Genomic DNA, 20,438 nt, shown 5'->3' with positions numbered 1-20,438 from the left:
GTTTTGTACTTTTAAGCATCTAGTCGGCTAGACCTTGCAGTTTTGAAAGGCAATTGTGAAATGGCTCACTTCCTGAACTTGGAGCACAAAAAAGCCTACAGCACCTGGTATTCCCAGGTGGTCTCCCATCCAGGTACTAACTAGGCCCGACACTGCTTAGCTTCCGAGATCAGACTAGATCGGGCGCAATCAGTGTGGTGTGGCCGTAGGCTCTGGGCCTTGTGAGTTTTGTACTTTTAAGCATCTAGTCAGCTAGACCTTGCAGTTTTGAAAGGCAATTGAGAAATGGCTCACTTCCTGAACTTGGAGCACAAAAAAGCCTACAGCACCTGGTATTCCCAGGTGGTCTCCCATCCAGGTACTAACTAGGCCCGACACTGCTTAGCTTCCGAGATCAGACTAGATCGGGCGCAATCAGTGTGGTGTGGCCGTAGGCTCTGGGCCTTGTGAGTTTTGTACTTTTAAGCATCTAGTCAGCTAGACCTTGCAGTTTTGAAAGGCAATTGAGAAATGGCTCACTTCCTGAACTTGGAGCACAAAAAAGCCTACAGCACCTGGTATTCACAGGCGGTCTCCCATCCAAGTACTAACGAGGCCCGACACTGCTTAGCTTCCGAGAGCAGACGAGATCGGACGCATTCAGTGTGGTGTGGCCGTAGGCTCTGGGCCTTGTGAGTTTTGTACTTTTAAGCATCTAGTCGGCTAGACCTTGCAGTTTTGAAAGGCAATTGAGAAATGGCTCACTTCCTGAACTTGGAGTACAAAAAAGCCTACAGCACCTGGTATTCCCAGGCGGTCTCCCATCCAGGTACTAACTAGGCCCGACACTGCTTAGCTTCTGAGATCAGACAAGATCAGGCGCATTCAGTGTGGTGTGGCCGTAGGCTCTGGGCCTAGTGAGTTTTGTACTTTTAAGCATCTAGTCGGCTAGACCTTGCAGTTTTAAAAGGCAATTGAGAAAGGGCTCACTTCCTGAACTTGGAGCACAAAAAAGCCTACAGCACCTGGTATTCCCAGGCAGTCTCCCATCCAGGTACTAACTAGGCCTGACACTGCTTAACTTCCGAGATCAGACGAGATCGGGTGCATTCAGTGTGGTGTGGCCGTAGGCTCTAGGAATGCTAAGAATATTACTCTTATGCATTTGCATTTAGTAAGCTAAGCCATGCAGCCACTTGCAACATGATACCACGCTCATCGCTCGATCAGGCTCGATCAGGCGAGATATATAAGACTGGTGGGCCCATTCAGGACTCCTATGTCTGGTAGGATAACTTTAATTCATCCATCCTGTGTCTGTTGCAGGGAGGTGGAGAGAACAATCAACACAATAATGGTTTTCTTTCATGCCTCTTGAAGGACTCAATATTCTCTGTACTGCATTACATGTGAAAGTCGATTTATTACCCATGAACACACTACCTGTATGCTAATTCTATGTAAAAAGGTAGCTCCAGCCCTCATGATGTTGTCCAACATTTCCGCTATAAAACGGGATACAATTATTTTGGAAACATACCAAATTTGAAAAATAATTGAGAAGTTGCGCAATTACTAATCATGGAGCACAAAAAAAGCCTACAGCACCTGGTATTCCCAGGCAGTCTCCCATCCAGGTACTAACTAGGCCGGACCCTGCTTAGCTTCCGAGATCGGGCGCATTCAGTGTGGTGTGGCCGTAGGCTCTGGGCCTAGTGAGTTTTGTACTTTTAAGCATCTAGTCGGCTAGACCTTGCAGTTTTGAAAGGCAATTGTGAAATGGCTCACTTCCTGAACTTGGAGCACAAAAAAGCCTACAGCACCTGGTATTCCCAGGTGGTCTCCCATCCAGGTACTAACTAGGCCCGACACTGCTTAGTTTCCGAGATCAGACTAGATCGGGCGCAATCAGTGTGGTGTGGCCGTAGGCTCTGGGCCTTGTGAGTTTTGTACTTTTAAGCATCTAGTCAGCTAGACCTTGCAGTTTTGAAAGGCAATTGAGAAATGGCTCACTTCCTGAACTTGGAGCACAAAAAAGCCTACAGCACCTGGTATTCACAGGCGGTCTCCCATCCAAGTACTAACGAGGCCCGACACTGCTTAGCTTCCGAGATCAGACGAGATCGGACGCATTCAGTGTGGTGTGGCCGTAGGCTCTGGGCCTTGTGAGTTTTGTACTTTTAAGCATCTAGTCGGCTAGACCTTGCAGTTTTGAAAGGCAATTGAGAAATGGCTCACTTCCTGAACTTGGAGTACAAAAAAGCCTACAGCACCTGGTATTCCCAGGCGGTCTCCCATCCAGGTACTAACTAGGCCCGACACTGCTTAGCTTCTGAGATCAGACAAGATCAGGCGCATTCAGTGTGGTGTGGCCGTAGGCTCTGGGCCTAGTGAGTTTTGTACTTTTAAGCATCTAGTCGGCTAGACCTTGCAGTTTTAAAAGGCAATTGAGAAAGGGCTCACTTCCTGAACTTGGAGCACAAAAAAGCCTACAGCACCTGGTATTCCCAGGCAGTCTCCCATCCAGGTACTAACTAGGCCTGACACTGCTTAACTTCCGAGATCAGACGAGATCGGGTGCATTCAGTGTGGTGTGGCCGTAGGCTCTAGGAATGCTAAGAATATTACTCTTATGCATTTGCATTTAGTAAGCTAAGCCATGCAGCCACTTGCAACATGATACCACGCTCATCGCTCGATCAGGCTCGATCAGGCGAGATATATAAGACTGGTGGGCCCATTCAGGACTCCTATGTCTGGTAGGATAACTTTAATTCATCCATCCTGTGTCTGTTGCAGGGAGGTGGAGAGAACAATCAACACAATAATGGTTTTCTTTCATGCCTCTTGAAGGACTCAATATTCTCTGTACTGCATTACATGTGAAAGTCGATTTATTACCCATGAACACACTACCTGTATGCTAATTCTATGTAAAAAGGTAGCTCCAGCCCTCATGATGTTGTCCAACATTTCCGCTATAAAACGGGATACAATTATTTTGGAAACATACCAAATTTGAAAAATAATTGAGAAGTTGCGCAATTACTAATCATGGAGCACAAAAAAAGCCTACAGCACCTGGTATTCCCAGGCAGTCTCCCATCCAGGTACTAACTAGGCCCATGGGGCGCATTCAGTGTGGTGTGGCCGTAGGCTCTGGGCCTAGTGAGTTTTGTACTTTTAAGCATCTAGTCGGCTAGACCTTGCAGTTTTGAAAGGAAATTGTGAAATGGCTCACTTCCTGAACTTGGAGCACAAAAAAGCCTACAGCACCTGGTATTCCCAGGCGGTCTCCCATCCAGGTACTAACTAGGCCCGACACTGCTTAGCTTCTGAGATCAGATGAGATCGGGCGCATTCAGTGTGGTGTGGCCGTAGGCTCTGGGCTTAGTGAGTTTTGTACTTTTAAGCATCTAGTCGGCTAGACCTTGCAGTTTTGAAAGGCAATTGTGAAATGGCTCACTTCCTGAACTTGGAGCACAAAAAAGCCTACAGCACCTGGTATTCCCAGGTGGTCTCCCATCCAGGTACTAACTAGGCCCGACACTGCTTAGCTTCTGAGATCAGACGCAATCAGTGTGGTGCGGCCGTAGGCTCTGGGCCTAGTGAGTTTTGTACTTTTAAGCATCTAGTCAGCTAGACCTTGCAGTTTTGAAAGGCAATTGAGAAATGGCTCACTTCCTGAACTTGGAGCACAAAAAAGGCTACAGCACCTGGTATTCCCAGGCGGTCTCCCATCCAGGTACTAACGAGGCCCGACACTGCTTAGCTTCCGAGATCAGACGAGATCGGGCGCATTCAGTGTGGTGTGGCCGTAGGGTCTGGGCCTTGTGAGTTTTGTACTTTTAAGCATCTAGTCGGCTAGACCTTGCAGTTTTGAAAGGCAATTGAGAAATGGCTCACTTCCTGAACTTGGAGTACAAAAAAGCCTACAGCACCTGGTATTCCCAGGCGGTCTCCCATCCAGGTACTAACTAGGCCCGACACTGCTTAGCTTCTGAGATCAGACGAGATCAGGCGCATTCAGTGTGGTGTGGCCGTAGGCTCTGGGCCTAGTGAGTTTTGTACTTTTAAGCATCTAGTCGGCTAGACCTTGCAGTTTTGAAAGGCAATTGAGAAAGGGCTCACTTCCTGAACTTGGAGCACAAAAAAGCCTACAGCACCTGGTATTCCCAGGCAGTCTCCCATCCAGGTACTAACTAGGCCTAACACTGCTTAACTTCCGAGATCAGACGAGATCGGGTGCATTCAGTGTGGTGTGGCCGTAGGCTCTAGGAATGCTAAGAATATTACTCTTATGCATTTGCATTTAGTAAGCTAAGCCATGCAGCCACTTGCAACATGATACCACGCTCATCGCTCGATCAGGCTCGATCAGGCGAGATATATAAGACTGGTGGGCCCATTCAGGACTCCTATGTCTGGTAGGATAACTTTAATTCATCCATCCTGTGTCTGTTGCAGGGAGGTGGAGAGAACAATCAACACAATAATGGTTTTCTTTCATGCCTCTTGAAGGACTCAATATTCTCTGTACTGCATTACATGTGAAAGTCGATTTATTACCCATTAACACACTACCTGTATGCTAATTCTATGTAAAAAGGTAGCTCCAGCCCTCATGATGTTGTCCAACATTTCCGCTATAAAACGGGATACAATTATTTTGGAAACATACCAAATTTGAAAAATAATTGAGAAGTTGCGCAATTACTAATCATGGAGCACAAAAAAGCCTACAGCACCTGGTATTCCCAGGCAGTCTCCCATCCAGGTACTAACTAGGCCGGACCCTGCTTAGCTTCCGAGATCGGGCGCATTCAGTGTGGTGTGGCCGTAGGCTCTGGGCCTAGTGAGTTTTGTACTTTTAAGCATCTAGTCGGCTAGACCTTGCAGTTTTGAAAGGCAATTGTGAAATGGCTCACTTCCTGAACTTGGAGCACAAAAAAGCCTACAGCACCTGGTATTCCCAGGCAGTCTCCCATCCAGGTACTAACTAGGCCTGACACTGCTTAACTTCCAAGATCAGACGAGATCGGGTGCATTCAGTGTGGTGTGGCCGTAGGCTCTGGGCCTAGTGAGTTTTGTACTTTTAAGCATCTAGTCGGCTAGACCTTGCAGTTTTGAAAGGCAATTGTGAAATGGCTCACTTCCTGAACTTGGAGCACAAAAAAGCCTACAGCACCTGGTATTCCCAGGTGGTCTCCCATCCAGGTACTAACTAGGCCCGACACTGCTTAGCTTCCGAGATCAGACTAGATCGGGCGCAATCAGTGTGGTGTGGCCGTAGGCTCTGGGCCTTGTGAGTTTTGTACTTTTAAGCATCTAGTCAGCTAGACCTTGCAGTTTTGAAAGGCAATTGAGAAATGGCTCACTTCCTGAACTTGGAGCACAAAAAAGCCTACAGCACCTGGTATTCACAGGCGGTCTCCCATCCAAGTACTAACGAGGCCCGACACTGCTTAGCTTCCGAGATCAGACGAGATCGGACGCATTCAGTGTGGTGTGGCCGTAGGCTCTGGGCCTTGTGAGTTTTGTACTTTTAAGCATCTAGTCGGCTAGACCTTGCAGTTTTGAAAGGCAATTGAGAAATGGCTCACTTCCTGAACTTGGAGTACAAAAAAGCCTACAGCACCTGGTATTCCCAGGCGGTCTCCCATCCAGGTACTAACTAGGCCCGACACTGCTTAGCTTCTGAGATCAGACAAGATCAGGCGCATTCAGTGTGGTGTGGCCGTAGGCTCTGGGCCTAGTGAGTTTTGTACTTTTAAGCATCTAGTCGGCTAGACCTTGCAGTTTTAAAAGGCAATTGAGAAAGGGCTCACTTCCTGAACTTGGAGCACAAAAAAGCCTACAGCACCTGGTATTCCCAGGCAGTCTCCCATCCAGGTACTAACTAGGCCTGACACTGCTTAACTTCCGAGATCAGACGAGATCGGGTGCATTCAGTGTGGTGTGGCCGTAGGCTCTAGGAATGCTAAGAATATTACTCTTATGCATTTGCATTTAGTAAGCTAAGCCATGCAGCCACTTGCAACATGATACCACGCTCATCGCTCGATCAGGCGAGATATATAAGACTGGTGGGCCCATTCAGGACTCCTATGTCTGGTAGGATAACTTTAATTCATCCATCCTGTGTCTGTTGCAGGGAGGTGGAGAGAACAATCAACACAATAATGGTTTTCTTTCATGCCTCTTGAAGGACTCAATATTCTCTGTACTGCATTACATGTGAAAGTCGATTTATTACCCATGAACACACTACCTGTATGCTAATTCTATGTAAAAAGGTAGCTCCAGCCCTCATGATGTTGTCCAACATTTCCGCTATAAAACGGGATACAATTATTTTGGAAACATACCAAATTTGAAAAATAATTGAGAAGTTGCGCAATTACTAATCATGGAGCACAAAAAAAGCCTACAGCACCTGGTATTCCCAGGCAGTCTCCCATCCAGGTACTAACTAGGCCGGACCCTGCTTAGCTTCCGAGATCGGGCGCATTCAGTGTGGTGTGGCCGTAGGCTCTGGGCCTAGTGAGTTTTGTACTTTTAAGCATCTAGTCGGCTAGACCTTGCAGTTTTGAAAGGCAATTGTGAAATGGCTCACTTCCTGAACTTGGAGCACAAAAAAGCCTACAGCACCTGGTATTCCCAGGTGGTCTCCCATCCAGGTACTAACTAGGCCCGACACTGCTTAGTTTCCGAGATCAGACTAGATCAGGCGCAATCAGTGTGGTGTGGCCGTAGGCTCTGGGCCTTGTGAGTTTTGTACTTTTAAGCATCTAGTCAGCTAGACCTTGCAGTTTTGAAAGGCAATTGAGAAATGGCTCACTTCCTGAACTTGGAGCACAAAAAAGCCTACAGCACCTGGTATTCACAGGCGGTCTCCCATCCAAGTACTAACGAGGCCCGACACTGCTTAGCTTCCGAGATCAGACGAGATCGGACGCATTCAGTGTGGTGTGGCCGTAGGCTCTGGGCCTTGTGAGTTTTGTACTTTTAAGCATCTAGTCGGCTAGACCTTGCAGTTTTGAAAGGCAATTGAGAAATGGCTCACTTCCTGAACTTGGAGTACAAAAAAGCCTACAGCACCTGGTATTCCCAGGCGGTCTCCCATCCAGGTACTAACTAGGCCCGACACTGCTTAGCTTCTGAGATCAGACAAGATCAGGCGCATTCAGTGTGGTGTGGCCGTAGGCTCTGGGCCTAGTGAGTTTTGTACTTTTAAGCATCTAGTCGGCTAGACCTTGCAGTTTTAAAAGGCAATTGTGAAATGGCTCACTTCCTGAACTTGGAGCACAAAAAAAGCCTACAGCACCTGGTATTCCCAGGTGGTCTCCCATCCAGGTACTAACTAGGCCCGACACTGCTTAGCTTCTGAGATCAGACGCAATCAGTGTGGTGCGGCCGTAGGCTCTGGGCCTAGTGAGTTTTGTACTTTTAAGCATCTAGTCAGCTAGACCTTGCAGTTTTGAAAGGCAATTGAGAAATGGCTCACTTCCTGAACTTGGAGCACAAAAAAGGCTACAGCACCTGGTATTCCCAGGCGGTCTCCCATCCAGGTACTAACGAGGCCCGACACTGCTTAGCTTCCGAGATCAGACGAGATCGGGCGCATTCAGTGTGGTGTGGCCGTAGGGTCTGGGCCTTGTGAGTTTTGTACTTTTAAGCATCTAGTCGGCTAGACCTTGCAGTTTTGAAAGGCAATTGAGAAATGGCTCACTTCCTGAACTTGGAGTACAAAAAAGCCTACAGCACCTGGTATTCCCAGGCGGTCTCCCATCCAGGTACTAACTAGGCCCGACACTGCTTAGCTTCTGAGATCAGACGAGATCAGGCGCATTCAGTGTGGTGTGGCCGTAGGCTTTGGGCCTAGTGAGTTTTGTACTTTTAAGCATCTAGTCGGCTAGACCTTGCCGTTTTGAAAGGCAATTGAGAAAGGGCTCACTTCCTGAACTTGGAGCACAAAAAAGCCTACAGCACCTGGTATTCCCAGGCAGTCTCCCATCCAGGTACTAACTAGGCCTAACACTGCTTAACTTCCGAGATCAGACGAGATCGGGTGCATTCAGTGTGGTGTGGCCGTAGGCTCTAGGAATGCTAAGAATATTACTCTTATGCATTTGCATTTAGTAAGCTAAGCCATGCAGCCACTTGCAACATGATACCACGCTCATCGCTCGATCAGGCTCGATCAGGCGAGATATATAAGACTGGTGGGCCCATTCAGGACTCCTATGTCTGGTAGGATAACTTTAATTCATCCATCCTGTGTCTGTTGCAGGGAGGTGGAGAGAACAATCAACACAATAATGGTTTTCTTTCATGCCTCTTGAAGGACTCAATATTCTCTGTACTGCATTACATGTGAAAGTCGATTTATTACCCATGAACACACTACCTGTATGCTAATTCTATGTAAAAAGGTAGCTCCAGCCCTCATGATGTTGTCCAACATTTCCGCTATAAAACGGGATACAATTATTTTGGAAACATACCAAATTTGAAAAATAATTGAGAAGTTGCGCAATTACTAATCATGGAGCACAAAAAAGCCTACAGCACCTGGTATTCCCAGGCAGTCTCCCATCCAGGTACTAACTAGGCCCGACCCTGCTTAGCTTCCGAGATCGGGCGCATTCAGTGTGGTGTGGCCGTAGGCTCTGGGCCTAGTGAGTTTTGTACTTTTAAGCATCTAGTCGGCTAGACCTTGCAGTTTTGAAAGGCAATTGTGAAATGGCTCACTTCCTGAACTTGGAGCACAAAAAAGCCTACAGCACCTGGTATTCCCAGGTGGTCTCCCATCCAGGTACTAACTAGGCCCGACACTGCTTAGCTTCCGAGATCAGACTAGATCGGGCGCAATCAGTGTGGTGTGGCCGTAGGCTCTGGGCCTTGTGAGTTTTGTACTTTTAAGCATCTAGTCAGCTAGACCTTGCAGTTTTGAAAGGCAATTGAGAAATGGCTCACTTCCTGAACTTGGAGCACAAAAAAGCCTACAGCACCTGGTATTCCCAGGTGGTCTCCCATCCAGGTACTAACTAGGCCCGACACTGCTTAGCTTCCGAGATCAGACTAGATCGGGCGCAATCAGTGTGGTGTGGCCGTAGGCTCTGGGCCTTGTGAGTTTTGTACTTTTAAGCATCTAGTCAGCTAGACCTTGCAGTTTTGAAAGGCAATTGAGAAATGGCTCACTTCCTGAACTTGGAGCACAAAAAAGCCTACAGCACCTGGTATTCACAGGCGGTCTCCCATCCAAGTACTAACGAGGCCCGACACTGCTTAGCTTCCGAGATCAGACAAGATCGGACGCATTCAGTGTGGTGTGGCCGTAGGCTCTGGGCCTTGTGAGTTTTGTACTTTTAAGCATCTAGTCGGCTAGACCTTGCAGTTTTGAAAGGCAATTGAGAAATGGCTCACTTCCTGAACTTGGAGTACAAAAAAGCCTACAGCACCTGGTATTCCCAGGCGGTCTCCCATCCAGGTACTAACTAGGCCCGACACTGCTTAGCTTCTGAGATCAGACAAGATCAGGCGCATTCAGTGTGGTGTGGCCGTAGGCTCTGGGCCTAGTGAGTTTTGTACTTTTAAGCATCTAGTCGGCTAGACCTTGCAGTTTTAAAAGGCAATTGAGAAAGGGCTCACTTCCTGAACTTGGAGCACAAAAAAGCCTACAGCACCTGGTATTCCCAGGCAGTCTCCCATCCAGGTACTAACTAGGCCTGACACTGCTTAACTTCCGAGATCAGACAAGATCGGGTGCATTCAGTGTGGTGTGGCCGTAGGCTCTAGGAATGCTAAGAATATTACTCTTATGCATTTGCATTTAGTAAGCTAAGCCATGCAGCCACTTGCAACATGATACCACGCTCATCGCTCGATCAGGCTCGATCAGGCGAGATATATAAGACTGGTGGGCCCATTCAGGACTCCTATGTCTGGTAGGATAACTTTAATTCATCCATCCTGTGTCTGTTGCAGGGAGGTGGAGAGAACAATCAACACAATAATGGTTTTCTTTCATGCCTCTTGAAGGACTCAATATTCTCTGTACTGCATTACATGTGAAAGTCGATTTATTACCCATGAACACACTACCTGTATGCTAATTCTATGTAAAAAGGTAGCTCCAGCCCTCATGATGTTGTCCAACATTTCCGCTATAAAACGGGATACAATTATTTTGGAAACATACCAAATTTGAAAAATAATTGAGAAGTTGCGCAATTACTAATCATGGAGCACAAAAAAAGCCTACAGCACCTGGTATTCCCAGGCAGTCTCCCATCCAGGTACTAACTAGGCCGGACCCTGCTTAGCTTCCGAGATCGGGCGCATTCAGTGTGGTGTGGCCGTAGGCTCTGGGCCTAGTGAGTTTTGTACTTTTAAGCATCTAGTCGGCTAGACCTTGCAGTTTTGAAAGGCAATTGTGAAATGGCTCACTTCCTGAACTTGGAGCACAAAAAAGCCTACAGCACCTGGTATTCCCAGGTGGTCTCCCATCCAGGTACTAACTAGGCCCGACACTGCTTAGTTTCCGAGATCAGACTAGATCGGGCGCAATCAGTGTGGTGTGGCCGTAGGCTCTGGGCCTTGTGAGTTTTGTACTTTTAAGCATCTAGTCAGCTAGACCTTGCAGTTTTGAAAGGCAATTGAGAAATGGCTCACTTCCTGAACTTGGAGCACAAAAAAGCCTACAGCACCTGGTATTCACAGGCGGTCTCCCATCCAAGTACTAACAAGGCCCGACACTGCTTAGCTTCCGAGATCAGACGAGATCGGACGCATTCAGTGTGGTGTGGCCGTAGGCTCTCGGCCTTGTGAGTTTTGTACTTTTAAGCATCTAGTCGGCTAGACCTTGCAGTTTTGAAAGGCAATTGAGAAATGGCTCACTTCCTGAACTTGGAGTACAAAAAAGCCTACAGCACCTGGTATTCCCAGGCGGTCTCCCATCCAGGTACTAACTAGGCCCGACACTGCTTAGCTTCTGAGATCAGACAAGATCAGGCGCATTCAGTGTGGTGTGGCCGTAGGCTCTGGGCCTAGTGAGTTTTGTACTTTTAAGCATCTAGTCGGCTAGACCTTGCAGTTTTAAAAGGCAATTGAGAAAGGGCTCACTTCCTGAACTTGGAGCACAAAAAAGCCTACAGCACCTGGTATTCCCAGGCAGTCTCCCATCCAGGTACTAACTAGGCCTGACACTGCTTAACTTCCGAGATCAGACGAGATCGGGTGCATTCAGTGTGGTGTGGCCGTAGGCTCTAGGAATGCTAAGAATATTACTCTTATGCATTTGCATTTAGTAAGCTAAGCCATGCAGCCACTTGCAACATGATACCACGCTCATCGCTCGATCAGGCTCGATCAGGCGAGATATATAAGACTGGTGGGCCCATTCAGGACTCCTATGTCTGGTAGGATAACTTTAATTCATCCATCCTGTGTCTGTTGCAGGGAGGTGGAGAGAACAATCAACACAATAATGGTTTTCTTTCATGCCTCTTGAAGGACTCAATATTCTCTGTACTGCATTACATGTGAAAGTCGATTTATTACCCATGAACACACTACCTGTATGCTAATTCTATGTAAAAAGGTAGCTCCAGCCCTCATGATGTTGTCCAACATTTCCGCTATAAAACGGGATACAATTATTTTGGAAACATACCAAATTTGAAAAATAATTGAGAAGTTGCGCAATTACTAATCATGGAGCACAAAAAAAGCCTACAGCACCTGGTATTCCCAGGCAGTCTCCCATCCAGGTACTAACTAGGCCCGACCCTGCTTAGCTTCCGAGATGGGGCGCATTCAGTGAGGTGTGGCCGTAGGCTCTGGGCCTAGTGAGTTTTGTACTTTTAAGCATCTAGTCGGCTAGACCTTGCAGTTTTGAAAGGAAATTGTGAAATGGCTCACTTCCTGAACTTGGAGCACAAAAAAGCCTACAGCACCTGGTATTCCCAGGCGGTCTCCCATCCAGGTACTAACTAGGCCCGACACTGCTTAGCTTCTGAGATCAGATGAGATCGGGCGCATTCAGTGTGGTGTGGCCGTAGGCTCTGGGCTTAGTGAGTTTTGTACTTTTAAGCATCTAGTCGGCTAGACCTTGCAGTTTTGAAAGGCAATTGTGAAATGGCTCACTTCCTGAACTTGGAGCACAAAAAAAGCCTACAGCACCTGGTATTCCCAGGTGGTCTCCCATCCAGGTACTAACTAGGCCCGACACTGCTTAGCTTCTGAGATCAGACGCAATCAGTGTGGTGCGGCCGTAGGCTCTGGGCCTAGTGAGTTTTGTACTTTTAAGCATCTAGTCAGCTAGACCTTGCAGTTTTGAAAGGCAATTGAGAAATGGCTCACTTCCTGAACTTGGAGCACAAAAAAGGCTACAGCACCTGGTATTCCCAGGCGGTCTCCCATCCAGGTACTAACGAGGCCCGACACTGCTTAGCTTCCGAGATCAGACGAGATCGGGCGCATTCAGTGTGGTGTGGCCGTAGGGTCTGGGCCTTGTGAGTTTTGTACTTTTAAGCATCTAGTCGGCTAGACCTTGCAGTTTTGAAAGGCAATTGAGAAATGGCTCACTTCCTGAACTTGGAGTACAAAAAAGCCTACAGCACCTGGTATTCCCAGGCGGTCTCCCATCCAGGTACTAACTAGGCCCGACACTGCTTAGCTTCTGAGATCAGACGAGATCAGGCGCATTCAGTGTGGTGTGGCCGTAGGCTTTGGGCCTAGTGAGTTTTGTACTTTTAAGCATCTAGTCGGCTAGACCTTGCCGTTTTGAAAGGCAATTGAGAAAGGGCTCACTTCCTGAACTTGGAGCACAAAAAAGCCTACAGCACCTGGTATTCCCAGGCAGTCTCCCATCCAGGTACTAACTAGGCCTAACACTGCTTAACTTCCGAGATCAGACGAGATCGGGTGCATTCAGTGTGGTGTGGCCGTAGGCTCTAGGAATGCTAAGAATATTACTCTTATGCATTTGCATTTAGTAAGCTAAGCCATGCAGCCACTTGCAACATGATACCACGCTCATCGCTCGATCAGGCTCGATCAGGCGAGATATATAAGACTGGTGGGCCCATTCAGGACTCCTATGTCTGGTAGGATAACTTTAATTCATCCATCCTGTGTCTGTTGCAGGGAGGTGGAGAGAACAATCAACACAATAATGGTTTTCTTTCATGCCTCTTGAAGGACTCAATATTCTCTGTACTGCATTACATGTGAAAGTCGATTTATTACCCATGAACACACTACCTGTATGCTAATTCTATGTAAAAAGGTAGCTCCAGCCCTCATGATGTTGTCCAACATTTCCGCTATAAAACGGGATACAATTATTTTGGAAACATACCAAATTTGAAAAATAATTGAGAAGTTGCGCAATTACTAATCATGGAGCACAAAAAAGCCTACAGCACCTGGTATTCCCAGGCAGTCTCCCATCCAGGTACTAACTAGGCCCGACCCTGCTTAGCTTCCGAGATCGGGCGCATTCAGTGTGGTGTGGCCGTAGGCTCTGGGCCTAGTGAGTTTTGTACTTTTAAGCATCTAGTCGGCTAGACCTTGCAGTTTTGAAAGGCAATTGTGAAATGGCTCACTTCCTGAACTTGGAGCACAAAAAAGCCTACAGCACCTGGTATTCCCAGGTGGTCTCCCATCCAGGTACTAACTAGGCCCGACACTGCTTAGCTTCCGAGATCAGACTAGATCGGGCGCAATCAGTGTGGTGTGGCCGTAGGCTCTGGGCCTTGTGAGTTTTGTACTTTTAAGCATCTAGTCAGCTAGACCTTGCAGTTTTGAAAGGCAATTGAGAAATGGCTCACTTCCTGAACTTGGAGCACAAAAAAGCCTACAGCACCTGGTATTCCCAGGTGGTCTCCCATCCAGGTACTAACTAGGCCCGACACTGCTTAGCTTCCGAGATCAGACTAGATCGGGCGCAATCAGTGTGGTGTGGCCGTAGGCTCTGGGCCTTGTGAGTTTTGTACTTTTAAGCATCTAGTCAGCTAGACCTTGCAGTTTTGAAAGGCAATTGAGAAATGGCTCACTTCCTGAACTTGGAGCACAAAAAAGCCTACAGCACCTGGTATTCACAGGCGGTCTCCCATCCAAGTACTAACGAGGCCCGACACTGCTTAGCTTCCGAGATCAGACAAGATCGGACGCATTCAGTGTGGTGTGGCCGTAGGCTCTGGGCCTTGTGAGTTTTGTACTTTTAAGCATCTAGTCGGCTAGACCTTGCAGTTTTGAAAGGCAATTGAGAAATGGCTCACTTCCTGAACTTGGAGTACAAAAAAGCCTACAGCACCTGGTATTCCCAGGCGGTCTCCCATCCAGGTACTAACTAGGCCCGACACTGCTTAGCTTCTGAGATCAGACAAGATCAGGCGCATTCAGTGTGGTGTGGCCGTAGGCTCTGGGCCTAGTGAGTTTTGTACTTTTAAGCATCTAGTCGGCTAGACCTTGCAGTTTTAAAAGGCAATTGAGAAAGGGCTCACTTCCTGAACTTGGAGCACAAAAAAGCCTACAGCACCTGGTATTCCCAGGCAGTCTCCCATCCAGGTACTAACTAGGCCTGACACTGCTTAACTTCCGAGATCAGACAAGATCGGGTGCATTCAGTGTGGTGTGGCCGTAGGCTCTAGGAATGCTAAGAATATTACTCTTATGCATTTGCATTTAGTAAGCTAAGCCATGCAGCCACTTGCAACATGATACCACGCTCATCGCTCGATCAGGCTCGATCAGGCGAGATATATAAGACTGGTGGGCCCATTCAGGACTCCTATGTCTGGTAGGATAACTTTAATTCATCCATCCTGTGTCTGTTGCAGGGAGGTGGAGAGAACAATCAACACAATAATGGTTTTCTTTCATGCCTCTTGAAGGACTCAATATTCTCTGTACTGCATTACATGTGAAAGTCGATTTATTACCCATGAACACACTACCTGTATGCTAATTCTATGTAAAAAGGTAGCTCCAGCCCTCATGATGTTGTCCAACATTTCCGCTATAAAACGGGATACAATTATTTTGGAAACATACCAAATTTGAAAAATAATTGAGAAGTTGCGCAATTACTAATCATGGAGCACAAAAAAAGCCTACAGCACCTGGTATTCCCAGGCAGTCTCCCATCCAGGTACTAACTAGGCCGGACCCTGCTTAGCTTCCGAGATCGGGCGCATTCAGTGTGGTGTGGCCGTAGGCTCTGGGCCTAGTGAGTTTTGTACTTTTAAGCATCTAGTCGGCTAGACCTTGCAGTTTTGAAAGGCAATTGTGAAATGGCTCACTTCCTGAACTTGGAGCACAAAAAAGCCTACAGCACCTGGTATTCCCAGGTGGTCTCCCATCCAGGTACTAACTAGGCCCGACACTGCTTAGTTTCCGAGATCAGACTAGATCGGGCGCAATCAGTGTGGTGTGGCCGTAGGCTCTGGGCCTTGTGAGTTTTGTACTTTTAAGCATCTAGTCAGCTAGACCTTGCAGTTTTGAAAGGCAATTGAGAAATGGCTCACTTCCTGAACTTGGAGCACAAAAAAGCCTACAGCACCTGGTATTCACAGGCGGTCTCCCATCCAAGTACTAACAAGGCCCGACACTGCTTAGCTTCCGAGATCAGACGAGATCGGACGCATTCAGTGTGGTGTGGCCGTAGGCTCTCGGCCTTGTGAGTTTTGTACTTTTAAGCATCTAGTCGGCTAGACCTTGCAGTTTTGAAAGGCAATTGAGAAATGGCTCACTTCCTGAACTTGGAGTACAAAAAAGCCTACAGCACCTGGTATTCCCAGGCGGTCTCCCATCCAGGTACTAACTAGGCCCGACACTGCTTAGCTTCTGAGATCAGACAAGATCAGGCGCATTCAGTGTGGTGTGGCCGTAGGCTCTGGGCCTAGTGAGTTTTGTACTTTTAAGCATCTAGTCGGCTAGACCTTGCAGTTTTAAAAGGCAATTGAGAAAGGGCTCACTTCCTGAACTTGGAGCACAAAAAAGCCTACAGCACCTGGTATTCCCAGGCAGTCTCCCATCCAGGTACTAACTAGGCCTGACACTGCTTAACTTCCGAGATCAGACGAGATCGGGTGCATTCAGTGTGGTGTGGCCGTAGGCTCTAGGAATGCTAAGAATATTACTCTTATGCATTTGCATTTAGTAAGCTAAGCCATGCAGCCACTTGCAACATGATACCACGCTCATCGCTCGATCAGGCTCGATCAGGCGAGATATATAAGACTGGTGGGCCCATTCAGGACTCCTATGTCTGGTAGGATAACTTTAATTCATCCATCCTGTGTCTGTTGCAGGGAGGTGGAGAGAACAATCAACACAATAATGGTTTTCTTTCATGCCTCTTGAAGGACTCAATATTCTCTGTACTGCATTACATGTGAAAGTCGATTTATTACCCATGAACACACTACCTGTATGCTAATTCTATGTAAAAAGGTAGCTCCAGCCCTCATGATGTTGTCCAACATTTCCGCTATAAAACGGGATACAATTATTTTGGAAACATACCAAATTTGAAAAATAATTGAGAAGTTGCGCAATTACTAATCATGGAGCACAAAAAAAGCCTACAGCACCTGGTATTCCCAGGCAGTCTCCCATCCAGGTACTAACTAGGCCCGACCCTGCTTAGCTTCCGAGATGGGGCGCATTCAGTGTGGTGTGGCCGTAGGCTCTGGGCCTAGTGAGTTTTGTACTTTTAAGCATCTAGTCGGCTAGACCTTGCAGTTTTGAAAGGAAATTGTGAAATGGCTCACTTCCTGAACTTGGAGCACAAAAAAGCCTACAGCACCTGGTATTCCCAGGCGGTCTCCCATCCAGGTACTAACTAGGCCCGACACTGCTTAGCTTCTGAGATCAGATGAGATCGGGCGCATTCAGTGTGGTGTGGCCGTAGGCTCTGGGCTTAGTGAGTTTTGTACTTTTAAGCATCTAGTCGGCTAGACCTTGCAGTTTTGAAAGGCAATTGTGAAATGGCTCACTTCCTGAACTTGGAGCACAAAAAAGCCTACAGCACCTGGTATTCCCAGGCGGTCTCCCATCCAGGTACTAACGAGGCCCGACACTGCTTAGCTTCCGAGATCAGACGAGATCGGGCGCATTCAGTGTGGTGTGGCCGTAGGGTCTGGGCCTTGTGAGTTTTGTACTTTTAAGCATCTAGTCGGCTAGACCTTGCAGTTTTGAAAGGCAATTGAGAAATGGCTCACTTCCTGAACTTGGAGTACAAAAAAGCCTACAGCACCTGGTATTCCCAGGCGGTCTCCCATCCAGGTACTAACTAGGCCCGACACTGCTTAGCTTCTGAGATCAGACGAGATCAGGCGCATTCAGTGTGGTGTGGCCGTAGGCTCTGGGCCTAGTGAGTTTTGTACTTTTAAGCATCTAGTCGGCTAGACCTTGCAGTTTTGAAAGGCAATTGAGAAAGGGCTCACTTCCTGAACTTGGAGCACAAAAAAGCCTACAGCACCTGGTATTCCCAGGCAGTCTCCCATCCAGGTACTAACTAGGCCTAACACTGCTTAACTTCCGAGATCAGACGAGATCGGGTGCATTCAGTGTGGTGTGGCCGTAGGCTCTAGGAATGCTAAGAATATTACTCTTATGCATTTGCATTTAGTAAGCTAAGCCATGCAGCCACTTGCAACATGATACCACGCTCATCGCTCGATCAGGCTCGATCAGGCGAGATATATAAGACTGGTGGGCCCATTCAGGACTCCTATGTCTGGTAGGATAACTTTAATTCATCCATCCTGTGTCTGTTGCAGGGAGGTGGAGAGAACAATCAACACAATAATGGTTTTCTTTCATGCCTCTTGAAGGACTCAATATTCTCTGTACTGCATTACATGTGAAAGTCGATTTATTACCCATGAACACACTACCTGTATGCTAATTCTATGTAAAAAGGTAGCTCCAGCCCTCATGATGTTGTCCAACATTTCCGCTATAAAACGGGATACAATTATTTTGGAAACATACCAAATTTGAAAAATAATTGAGAAGTTGCGCAATTACTAATCATGGAGCACAAAAAAGCCTACAGCACCTGGTATTCCCAGGCAGTCTCCCATCCAGGTACTAACTAGGCCCGACCCTGCTTAGCTTCCGAGATCGGGCGCATTCAGTGTGGTGTGGCCGTAGGCTCTGGGCCTAGTGAGTTTTGTACTTTTAAGCATCTAGTCGGCTAGACCTTGCAGTTTTGAAAGGCAATTGTGAAATGGCTCACTTCCTGAACTTGGAGCACAAAAAAGCCTACAGCACCTGGTATTCCCAGGTGGTCTCCCATCCAGGTACTAACTAGGCCCGACACTGCTTAGCTTCCGAGATCAGACGAGATCGGGCGCAATCAGTGTGGTGTGGCCGTAGGCTCTGGGCCTAGTGAGTTTTGTACTTTTAAGCATCTAGTCAGCTAGACCTTGCAGTTTTGAAAGGCAATTGAGAAATGGCTCACTTCCTGAACTTGGAGCACAAAAAAGCCTACAGCACCTGGTATTCCCAGGCGGTCTCCCATCCAGGGACTAACGAGGCCCGACACTGCTTAGCTTCCGAGATCAGACGAGATCGGGCGCATTCAGTGTGGTGTGGCCGTAGGCTCTGGGCCTTGTGAGTTTTGTACTTTTAAGCATCTAGTCGGCTAGACCTTGCAGTTTTGAAAGGCAATTGAGAAATGGCTCACTTCCTGAACTTGGAGTACAAAAAAGCCTACAGCACCTGGTATTCCCAGGCGGTCTCCCATCCAGGTACTAACTAGGCCCGACACTGCTTAGCTTCTGAGATCAGACGAGATCAGGCGCATTCAGTGTGGTGTGGCCGTAGGCTCTGGGCCTAGTGAGTTTTGTACTTTTAAGCATCTAGTCGGCTAGACCTTGCAGTTTTAAAAGGCAATTGAGAAAGGGCTCACTTCCTGAACTTGGAGCACAAAAAAGCCTACGGCACCTGGTATTCCCAGGTGGTCTCCCATCCAGGTACTAACTAGGCACGACACTGCTTAGCTTCTGAGATCAGACGAGATCAGGAGCATTCAGTGTGGTGTGGCCGTAGGCTCTGGGCCTAGTGAGTTTTGTACTTTTAAGCATCTAGTCGGCTAGACCTTGCAGTTTTGAAAGGCAATTGTGAAATGGCTCACTTCCTGAACTTGGAGCACAAAAAAGCCTACAGCACCTGGTATTCCCAGGTGGTCTCCCATCCAGGTACTAACTAGGCCTGACACTGCTTAGCTTCCGAGATCAGACGAGATCGGGCGCAATCAGTGTGGTGTGGCCGTAGGCTCTGGGCCTAGTGAGTTTTGTACTTTTAAGCATCTAGTCAGCTAGACCTTGCAGTTTTGAAAGGCAATTGAGAAATGGCTCACTTCCTGAACTTGGAGCACAAAAAAGCCTACAGCACCTGGTATTCCCAGGCGGTCTCCCATCCAGGTACTAACAAGGCCCGACACTGCTTAGCTTCCGAGATCAGACGAGATCGGGCGCATTCAGTGTGGTGTGGCCGTAGGCTCTAGGAATGCTAAGAATATTACTCTTATGCATTTGCATTTAGTAAGCTAAGCCATGCAGCCACTTGCAACATGATACCACGCTCATCGCTCGATCAGGCGAGATAAATAAGACTGGTGGGCCCATTCAGGACTCCTATGTCTGGTAGGATAACTTTAATTCATCCATCCTGTGTCTGTTGCAGGGAGGTGGAGAGAACAATCAACACAATAATGGTTTTCTTTCATGCCTCTTGAAGGACTCAATATTCTCTGTACTGCATTACATGTGAAAGTCGATTTATTACCCATGAACACACTACCTGTATGCTAATTCTATGTAAAAAGGTAGCTCCAGCCCTCATGATGTTGTCCAACATTTCCGCTATAAAACGGGATACAATTATTTTGGAAACATACCAAATTTGAAAAATAATTGAGAAGTTGCGCAATTACTAATCATGGAGCACAAAAAAGCCTACAGCACCTGGTATTCCCAGGCAGTCTCCCATCCAGGTACTAACTAGGCCCGACCCTGCTTAGCTTCCGAGATCGGGCGCATTCAGTGTGGTGTGGCCGTAGGCTCTGGGCCTAGTGAGTTTTGTACTTTTAAGCATCTAGTCGGCTAGACCTTGCAGTTTTGAAAGGCAATTGTGAAATGGCTCACTTCCTGAACTTGGAGCACAAAAAAGCCTACAGCACCTGGTATTCCCAGGTGGTCTCCCATCCAGGTACTAACTAGGCCCGACACTGCTTAGCTTCCGAGATCAGACGAGATCGGGCGCAATCAGTGTGGTGTGGCCGTAGGCTCTGGGCCTAGTGAGTTTTGTACTTTTAAGCATCTAGTCAGCTAGACCTTGCAGTTTTGAAAGGCAATTGAGAAATGGCTCACTTCCTGAACTTGGAGCACAAAAAAGCCTACAGCACCTGGTATTCCCAGGCGGTCTCCCATCCAGGT

The 20,438-nt window shown here is 47.5% G+C and overlaps 57 non-coding genes and 15 pseudogenes across 57 annotated transcripts in view; all 72 read right to left on the bottom strand.

Moving 5' to 3' along the window:
* Positions 1 to 92: 92 nt before the first annotated feature.
* On the bottom strand, positions 93 to 211 carry LOC138540548 (5S ribosomal RNA). Its single transcript, XR_011288592.1, has one exon. It is a non-coding gene; the product is annotated as a 5S ribosomal RNA (ribosomal RNA).
* Positions 212 to 317: 106 nt separating this feature from the next.
* LOC138540547 (5S ribosomal RNA) lies at positions 318 to 436 on the bottom strand. Its single transcript, XR_011288591.1, has one exon. It is a non-coding gene; the product is annotated as a 5S ribosomal RNA (ribosomal RNA).
* Positions 437 to 542: 106 nt separating this feature from the next.
* On the bottom strand, positions 543 to 661 carry LOC138542438 (5S ribosomal RNA). The gene has a single exon (XR_011290419.1). It is a non-coding gene; the product is annotated as a 5S ribosomal RNA (ribosomal RNA).
* A 106-nt stretch (positions 662 to 767) lies between these two features.
* On the bottom strand, positions 768 to 886 carry LOC138537356 (5S ribosomal RNA). Its single transcript, XR_011285495.1, has one exon. It is a non-coding gene; the product is annotated as a 5S ribosomal RNA (ribosomal RNA).
* Positions 887 to 992: 106 nt separating this feature from the next.
* Positions 993 to 1,111, bottom strand: LOC138537571 (5S ribosomal RNA). The gene has a single exon (XR_011285703.1). It is a non-coding gene; the product is annotated as a 5S ribosomal RNA (ribosomal RNA).
* Positions 1,112 to 1,575: 464 nt separating this feature from the next.
* LOC138545819 (5S ribosomal RNA) lies at positions 1,576 to 1,684 on the bottom strand (annotated as a pseudogene).
* A 106-nt stretch (positions 1,685 to 1,790) lies between these two features.
* Positions 1,791 to 1,909, bottom strand: LOC138542282 (5S ribosomal RNA). Its single transcript, XR_011290269.1, has one exon. It is a non-coding gene; the product is annotated as a 5S ribosomal RNA (ribosomal RNA).
* A 106-nt stretch (positions 1,910 to 2,015) lies between these two features.
* LOC138541332 (5S ribosomal RNA) lies at positions 2,016 to 2,134 on the bottom strand. Its single transcript, XR_011289341.1, has one exon. It is a non-coding gene; the product is annotated as a 5S ribosomal RNA (ribosomal RNA).
* Positions 2,135 to 2,240: 106 nt separating this feature from the next.
* On the bottom strand, positions 2,241 to 2,359 carry LOC138537355 (5S ribosomal RNA). The gene has a single exon (XR_011285494.1). It is a non-coding gene; the product is annotated as a 5S ribosomal RNA (ribosomal RNA).
* Positions 2,360 to 2,465: 106 nt separating this feature from the next.
* On the bottom strand, positions 2,466 to 2,584 carry LOC138537570 (5S ribosomal RNA). The gene has a single exon (XR_011285702.1). It is a non-coding gene; the product is annotated as a 5S ribosomal RNA (ribosomal RNA).
* A 659-nt stretch (positions 2,585 to 3,243) lies between these two features.
* On the bottom strand, positions 3,244 to 3,362 carry LOC138550920 (5S ribosomal RNA). Its single transcript, XR_011294661.1, has one exon. It is a non-coding gene; the product is annotated as a 5S ribosomal RNA (ribosomal RNA).
* Positions 3,363 to 3,468: 106 nt separating this feature from the next.
* LOC138544143 (5S ribosomal RNA) lies at positions 3,469 to 3,577 on the bottom strand (annotated as a pseudogene).
* A 106-nt stretch (positions 3,578 to 3,683) lies between these two features.
* LOC138542380 (5S ribosomal RNA) lies at positions 3,684 to 3,802 on the bottom strand. Its single transcript, XR_011290363.1, has one exon. It is a non-coding gene; the product is annotated as a 5S ribosomal RNA (ribosomal RNA).
* Positions 3,803 to 3,908: 106 nt separating this feature from the next.
* Positions 3,909 to 4,027, bottom strand: LOC138545788 (5S ribosomal RNA). The gene has a single exon (XR_011290857.1). It is a non-coding gene; the product is annotated as a 5S ribosomal RNA (ribosomal RNA).
* Positions 4,028 to 4,133: 106 nt separating this feature from the next.
* Positions 4,134 to 4,252, bottom strand: LOC138551300 (5S ribosomal RNA). Its single transcript, XR_011295026.1, has one exon. It is a non-coding gene; the product is annotated as a 5S ribosomal RNA (ribosomal RNA).
* Positions 4,253 to 4,715: 463 nt separating this feature from the next.
* Positions 4,716 to 4,824, bottom strand: LOC138545818 (5S ribosomal RNA; annotated as a pseudogene).
* Positions 4,825 to 4,930: 106 nt separating this feature from the next.
* Positions 4,931 to 5,049, bottom strand: LOC138541693 (5S ribosomal RNA). Its single transcript, XR_011289694.1, has one exon. It is a non-coding gene; the product is annotated as a 5S ribosomal RNA (ribosomal RNA).
* Positions 5,050 to 5,155: 106 nt separating this feature from the next.
* Positions 5,156 to 5,274, bottom strand: LOC138540546 (5S ribosomal RNA). The gene has a single exon (XR_011288590.1). It is a non-coding gene; the product is annotated as a 5S ribosomal RNA (ribosomal RNA).
* A 106-nt stretch (positions 5,275 to 5,380) lies between these two features.
* LOC138541331 (5S ribosomal RNA) lies at positions 5,381 to 5,499 on the bottom strand. Its single transcript, XR_011289340.1, has one exon. It is a non-coding gene; the product is annotated as a 5S ribosomal RNA (ribosomal RNA).
* Positions 5,500 to 5,605: 106 nt separating this feature from the next.
* LOC138537354 (5S ribosomal RNA) lies at positions 5,606 to 5,724 on the bottom strand. The gene has a single exon (XR_011285493.1). It is a non-coding gene; the product is annotated as a 5S ribosomal RNA (ribosomal RNA).
* A 106-nt stretch (positions 5,725 to 5,830) lies between these two features.
* On the bottom strand, positions 5,831 to 5,949 carry LOC138537569 (5S ribosomal RNA). Its single transcript, XR_011285701.1, has one exon. It is a non-coding gene; the product is annotated as a 5S ribosomal RNA (ribosomal RNA).
* Positions 5,950 to 6,403: 454 nt separating this feature from the next.
* On the bottom strand, positions 6,404 to 6,512 carry LOC138545817 (5S ribosomal RNA; annotated as a pseudogene).
* A 106-nt stretch (positions 6,513 to 6,618) lies between these two features.
* Positions 6,619 to 6,737, bottom strand: LOC138542543 (5S ribosomal RNA; annotated as a pseudogene).
* A 106-nt stretch (positions 6,738 to 6,843) lies between these two features.
* LOC138541330 (5S ribosomal RNA) lies at positions 6,844 to 6,962 on the bottom strand. The gene has a single exon (XR_011289339.1). It is a non-coding gene; the product is annotated as a 5S ribosomal RNA (ribosomal RNA).
* Positions 6,963 to 7,068: 106 nt separating this feature from the next.
* Positions 7,069 to 7,187, bottom strand: LOC138537353 (5S ribosomal RNA). Its single transcript, XR_011285492.1, has one exon. It is a non-coding gene; the product is annotated as a 5S ribosomal RNA (ribosomal RNA).
* Positions 7,188 to 7,294: 107 nt separating this feature from the next.
* LOC138544141 (5S ribosomal RNA) lies at positions 7,295 to 7,403 on the bottom strand (annotated as a pseudogene).
* Positions 7,404 to 7,509: 106 nt separating this feature from the next.
* Positions 7,510 to 7,628, bottom strand: LOC138542379 (5S ribosomal RNA). Its single transcript, XR_011290362.1, has one exon. It is a non-coding gene; the product is annotated as a 5S ribosomal RNA (ribosomal RNA).
* Positions 7,629 to 7,734: 106 nt separating this feature from the next.
* On the bottom strand, positions 7,735 to 7,853 carry LOC138545777 (5S ribosomal RNA). The gene has a single exon (XR_011290856.1). It is a non-coding gene; the product is annotated as a 5S ribosomal RNA (ribosomal RNA).
* Positions 7,854 to 7,959: 106 nt separating this feature from the next.
* LOC138551299 (5S ribosomal RNA) lies at positions 7,960 to 8,078 on the bottom strand. Its single transcript, XR_011295025.1, has one exon. It is a non-coding gene; the product is annotated as a 5S ribosomal RNA (ribosomal RNA).
* Positions 8,079 to 8,541: 463 nt separating this feature from the next.
* On the bottom strand, positions 8,542 to 8,650 carry LOC138543761 (5S ribosomal RNA; annotated as a pseudogene).
* A 106-nt stretch (positions 8,651 to 8,756) lies between these two features.
* Positions 8,757 to 8,875, bottom strand: LOC138540545 (5S ribosomal RNA). Its single transcript, XR_011288589.1, has one exon. It is a non-coding gene; the product is annotated as a 5S ribosomal RNA (ribosomal RNA).
* A 106-nt stretch (positions 8,876 to 8,981) lies between these two features.
* On the bottom strand, positions 8,982 to 9,100 carry LOC138540544 (5S ribosomal RNA). The gene has a single exon (XR_011288588.1). It is a non-coding gene; the product is annotated as a 5S ribosomal RNA (ribosomal RNA).
* Positions 9,101 to 9,206: 106 nt separating this feature from the next.
* Positions 9,207 to 9,325, bottom strand: LOC138542462 (5S ribosomal RNA). Its single transcript, XR_011290443.1, has one exon. It is a non-coding gene; the product is annotated as a 5S ribosomal RNA (ribosomal RNA).
* A 106-nt stretch (positions 9,326 to 9,431) lies between these two features.
* Positions 9,432 to 9,550, bottom strand: LOC138537352 (5S ribosomal RNA). The gene has a single exon (XR_011285491.1). It is a non-coding gene; the product is annotated as a 5S ribosomal RNA (ribosomal RNA).
* Positions 9,551 to 9,656: 106 nt separating this feature from the next.
* LOC138541943 (5S ribosomal RNA) lies at positions 9,657 to 9,775 on the bottom strand. The gene has a single exon (XR_011289935.1). It is a non-coding gene; the product is annotated as a 5S ribosomal RNA (ribosomal RNA).
* Positions 9,776 to 10,239: 464 nt separating this feature from the next.
* Positions 10,240 to 10,348, bottom strand: LOC138545816 (5S ribosomal RNA; annotated as a pseudogene).
* A 106-nt stretch (positions 10,349 to 10,454) lies between these two features.
* LOC138542281 (5S ribosomal RNA) lies at positions 10,455 to 10,573 on the bottom strand. Its single transcript, XR_011290268.1, has one exon. It is a non-coding gene; the product is annotated as a 5S ribosomal RNA (ribosomal RNA).
* A 106-nt stretch (positions 10,574 to 10,679) lies between these two features.
* Positions 10,680 to 10,798, bottom strand: LOC138541017 (5S ribosomal RNA). Its single transcript, XR_011289036.1, has one exon. It is a non-coding gene; the product is annotated as a 5S ribosomal RNA (ribosomal RNA).
* A 106-nt stretch (positions 10,799 to 10,904) lies between these two features.
* Positions 10,905 to 11,023, bottom strand: LOC138537351 (5S ribosomal RNA). Its single transcript, XR_011285490.1, has one exon. It is a non-coding gene; the product is annotated as a 5S ribosomal RNA (ribosomal RNA).
* A 106-nt stretch (positions 11,024 to 11,129) lies between these two features.
* LOC138537568 (5S ribosomal RNA) lies at positions 11,130 to 11,248 on the bottom strand. The gene has a single exon (XR_011285700.1). It is a non-coding gene; the product is annotated as a 5S ribosomal RNA (ribosomal RNA).
* Positions 11,249 to 11,712: 464 nt separating this feature from the next.
* On the bottom strand, positions 11,713 to 11,821 carry LOC138546781 (5S ribosomal RNA; annotated as a pseudogene).
* Positions 11,822 to 11,927: 106 nt separating this feature from the next.
* LOC138550918 (5S ribosomal RNA) lies at positions 11,928 to 12,046 on the bottom strand. The gene has a single exon (XR_011294659.1). It is a non-coding gene; the product is annotated as a 5S ribosomal RNA (ribosomal RNA).
* Positions 12,047 to 12,153: 107 nt separating this feature from the next.
* LOC138544140 (5S ribosomal RNA) lies at positions 12,154 to 12,262 on the bottom strand (annotated as a pseudogene).
* A 106-nt stretch (positions 12,263 to 12,368) lies between these two features.
* LOC138542378 (5S ribosomal RNA) lies at positions 12,369 to 12,487 on the bottom strand. The gene has a single exon (XR_011290361.1). It is a non-coding gene; the product is annotated as a 5S ribosomal RNA (ribosomal RNA).
* Positions 12,488 to 12,593: 106 nt separating this feature from the next.
* LOC138545763 (5S ribosomal RNA) lies at positions 12,594 to 12,712 on the bottom strand. Its single transcript, XR_011290853.1, has one exon. It is a non-coding gene; the product is annotated as a 5S ribosomal RNA (ribosomal RNA).
* A 106-nt stretch (positions 12,713 to 12,818) lies between these two features.
* On the bottom strand, positions 12,819 to 12,937 carry LOC138551298 (5S ribosomal RNA). Its single transcript, XR_011295024.1, has one exon. It is a non-coding gene; the product is annotated as a 5S ribosomal RNA (ribosomal RNA).
* Positions 12,938 to 13,400: 463 nt separating this feature from the next.
* On the bottom strand, positions 13,401 to 13,509 carry LOC138543760 (5S ribosomal RNA; annotated as a pseudogene).
* Positions 13,510 to 13,615: 106 nt separating this feature from the next.
* On the bottom strand, positions 13,616 to 13,734 carry LOC138540543 (5S ribosomal RNA). The gene has a single exon (XR_011288587.1). It is a non-coding gene; the product is annotated as a 5S ribosomal RNA (ribosomal RNA).
* Positions 13,735 to 13,840: 106 nt separating this feature from the next.
* LOC138540542 (5S ribosomal RNA) lies at positions 13,841 to 13,959 on the bottom strand. Its single transcript, XR_011288586.1, has one exon. It is a non-coding gene; the product is annotated as a 5S ribosomal RNA (ribosomal RNA).
* Positions 13,960 to 14,065: 106 nt separating this feature from the next.
* LOC138542461 (5S ribosomal RNA) lies at positions 14,066 to 14,184 on the bottom strand. The gene has a single exon (XR_011290442.1). It is a non-coding gene; the product is annotated as a 5S ribosomal RNA (ribosomal RNA).
* Positions 14,185 to 14,290: 106 nt separating this feature from the next.
* On the bottom strand, positions 14,291 to 14,409 carry LOC138537350 (5S ribosomal RNA). The gene has a single exon (XR_011285489.1). It is a non-coding gene; the product is annotated as a 5S ribosomal RNA (ribosomal RNA).
* Positions 14,410 to 14,515: 106 nt separating this feature from the next.
* Positions 14,516 to 14,634, bottom strand: LOC138541942 (5S ribosomal RNA). Its single transcript, XR_011289934.1, has one exon. It is a non-coding gene; the product is annotated as a 5S ribosomal RNA (ribosomal RNA).
* Positions 14,635 to 15,098: 464 nt separating this feature from the next.
* LOC138545815 (5S ribosomal RNA) lies at positions 15,099 to 15,207 on the bottom strand (annotated as a pseudogene).
* A 106-nt stretch (positions 15,208 to 15,313) lies between these two features.
* Positions 15,314 to 15,432, bottom strand: LOC138542280 (5S ribosomal RNA). The gene has a single exon (XR_011290267.1). It is a non-coding gene; the product is annotated as a 5S ribosomal RNA (ribosomal RNA).
* Positions 15,433 to 15,538: 106 nt separating this feature from the next.
* On the bottom strand, positions 15,539 to 15,657 carry LOC138541016 (5S ribosomal RNA). The gene has a single exon (XR_011289035.1). It is a non-coding gene; the product is annotated as a 5S ribosomal RNA (ribosomal RNA).
* Positions 15,658 to 15,763: 106 nt separating this feature from the next.
* LOC138537349 (5S ribosomal RNA) lies at positions 15,764 to 15,882 on the bottom strand. Its single transcript, XR_011285488.1, has one exon. It is a non-coding gene; the product is annotated as a 5S ribosomal RNA (ribosomal RNA).
* Positions 15,883 to 15,988: 106 nt separating this feature from the next.
* On the bottom strand, positions 15,989 to 16,107 carry LOC138537567 (5S ribosomal RNA). Its single transcript, XR_011285699.1, has one exon. It is a non-coding gene; the product is annotated as a 5S ribosomal RNA (ribosomal RNA).
* Positions 16,108 to 16,571: 464 nt separating this feature from the next.
* On the bottom strand, positions 16,572 to 16,680 carry LOC138546622 (5S ribosomal RNA; annotated as a pseudogene).
* Positions 16,681 to 16,786: 106 nt separating this feature from the next.
* LOC138550917 (5S ribosomal RNA) lies at positions 16,787 to 16,905 on the bottom strand. Its single transcript, XR_011294658.1, has one exon. It is a non-coding gene; the product is annotated as a 5S ribosomal RNA (ribosomal RNA).
* A 106-nt stretch (positions 16,906 to 17,011) lies between these two features.
* Positions 17,012 to 17,130, bottom strand: LOC138541049 (5S ribosomal RNA). The gene has a single exon (XR_011289067.1). It is a non-coding gene; the product is annotated as a 5S ribosomal RNA (ribosomal RNA).
* Positions 17,131 to 17,236: 106 nt separating this feature from the next.
* Positions 17,237 to 17,355, bottom strand: LOC138545751 (5S ribosomal RNA). The gene has a single exon (XR_011290852.1). It is a non-coding gene; the product is annotated as a 5S ribosomal RNA (ribosomal RNA).
* Positions 17,356 to 17,461: 106 nt separating this feature from the next.
* Positions 17,462 to 17,580, bottom strand: LOC138551297 (5S ribosomal RNA). Its single transcript, XR_011295023.1, has one exon. It is a non-coding gene; the product is annotated as a 5S ribosomal RNA (ribosomal RNA).
* A 463-nt stretch (positions 17,581 to 18,043) lies between these two features.
* On the bottom strand, positions 18,044 to 18,152 carry LOC138543759 (5S ribosomal RNA; annotated as a pseudogene).
* Positions 18,153 to 18,258: 106 nt separating this feature from the next.
* On the bottom strand, positions 18,259 to 18,377 carry LOC138548406 (5S ribosomal RNA). The gene has a single exon (XR_011292210.1). It is a non-coding gene; the product is annotated as a 5S ribosomal RNA (ribosomal RNA).
* A 106-nt stretch (positions 18,378 to 18,483) lies between these two features.
* LOC138541194 (5S ribosomal RNA) lies at positions 18,484 to 18,602 on the bottom strand. Its single transcript, XR_011289207.1, has one exon. It is a non-coding gene; the product is annotated as a 5S ribosomal RNA (ribosomal RNA).
* A 106-nt stretch (positions 18,603 to 18,708) lies between these two features.
* On the bottom strand, positions 18,709 to 18,827 carry LOC138545740 (5S ribosomal RNA). The gene has a single exon (XR_011290851.1). It is a non-coding gene; the product is annotated as a 5S ribosomal RNA (ribosomal RNA).
* Positions 18,828 to 18,933: 106 nt separating this feature from the next.
* LOC138537873 (5S ribosomal RNA) lies at positions 18,934 to 19,052 on the bottom strand. Its single transcript, XR_011285993.1, has one exon. It is a non-coding gene; the product is annotated as a 5S ribosomal RNA (ribosomal RNA).
* Positions 19,053 to 19,158: 106 nt separating this feature from the next.
* LOC138539165 (5S ribosomal RNA) lies at positions 19,159 to 19,277 on the bottom strand. The gene has a single exon (XR_011287242.1). It is a non-coding gene; the product is annotated as a 5S ribosomal RNA (ribosomal RNA).
* Positions 19,278 to 19,383: 106 nt separating this feature from the next.
* On the bottom strand, positions 19,384 to 19,502 carry LOC138548565 (5S ribosomal RNA). Its single transcript, XR_011292362.1, has one exon. It is a non-coding gene; the product is annotated as a 5S ribosomal RNA (ribosomal RNA).
* A 453-nt stretch (positions 19,503 to 19,955) lies between these two features.
* Positions 19,956 to 20,064, bottom strand: LOC138543758 (5S ribosomal RNA; annotated as a pseudogene).
* Positions 20,065 to 20,170: 106 nt separating this feature from the next.
* LOC138548405 (5S ribosomal RNA) lies at positions 20,171 to 20,289 on the bottom strand. Its single transcript, XR_011292209.1, has one exon. It is a non-coding gene; the product is annotated as a 5S ribosomal RNA (ribosomal RNA).
* Positions 20,290 to 20,395: 106 nt separating this feature from the next.
* Positions 20,396 to 20,438, bottom strand: part of LOC138550723 (5S ribosomal RNA) — a 119-nt gene continuing 76 nt past the window's right edge. Inside the window, exon 1 of the ribosomal RNA XR_011294471.1 lies at positions 20,396 to 20,438. This exon is cut by the window's right edge and continues 76 nt beyond it. This is a non-coding gene — a ribosomal RNA (5S ribosomal RNA).

Source organism: Ambystoma mexicanum, unplaced genomic scaffold, assembly GCF_040938575.1.
Source record: "Ambystoma mexicanum isolate Mex_15411 unplaced genomic scaffold, UKY_AmexF1_1 Mex_scaf10, whole genome shotgun sequence".
NCBI lineage: Eukaryota > Metazoa > Chordata > Amphibia > Caudata > Ambystomatidae > Ambystoma > Ambystoma mexicanum.
This window is presented reverse-complemented; position numbering and strand designations above follow the sequence as displayed.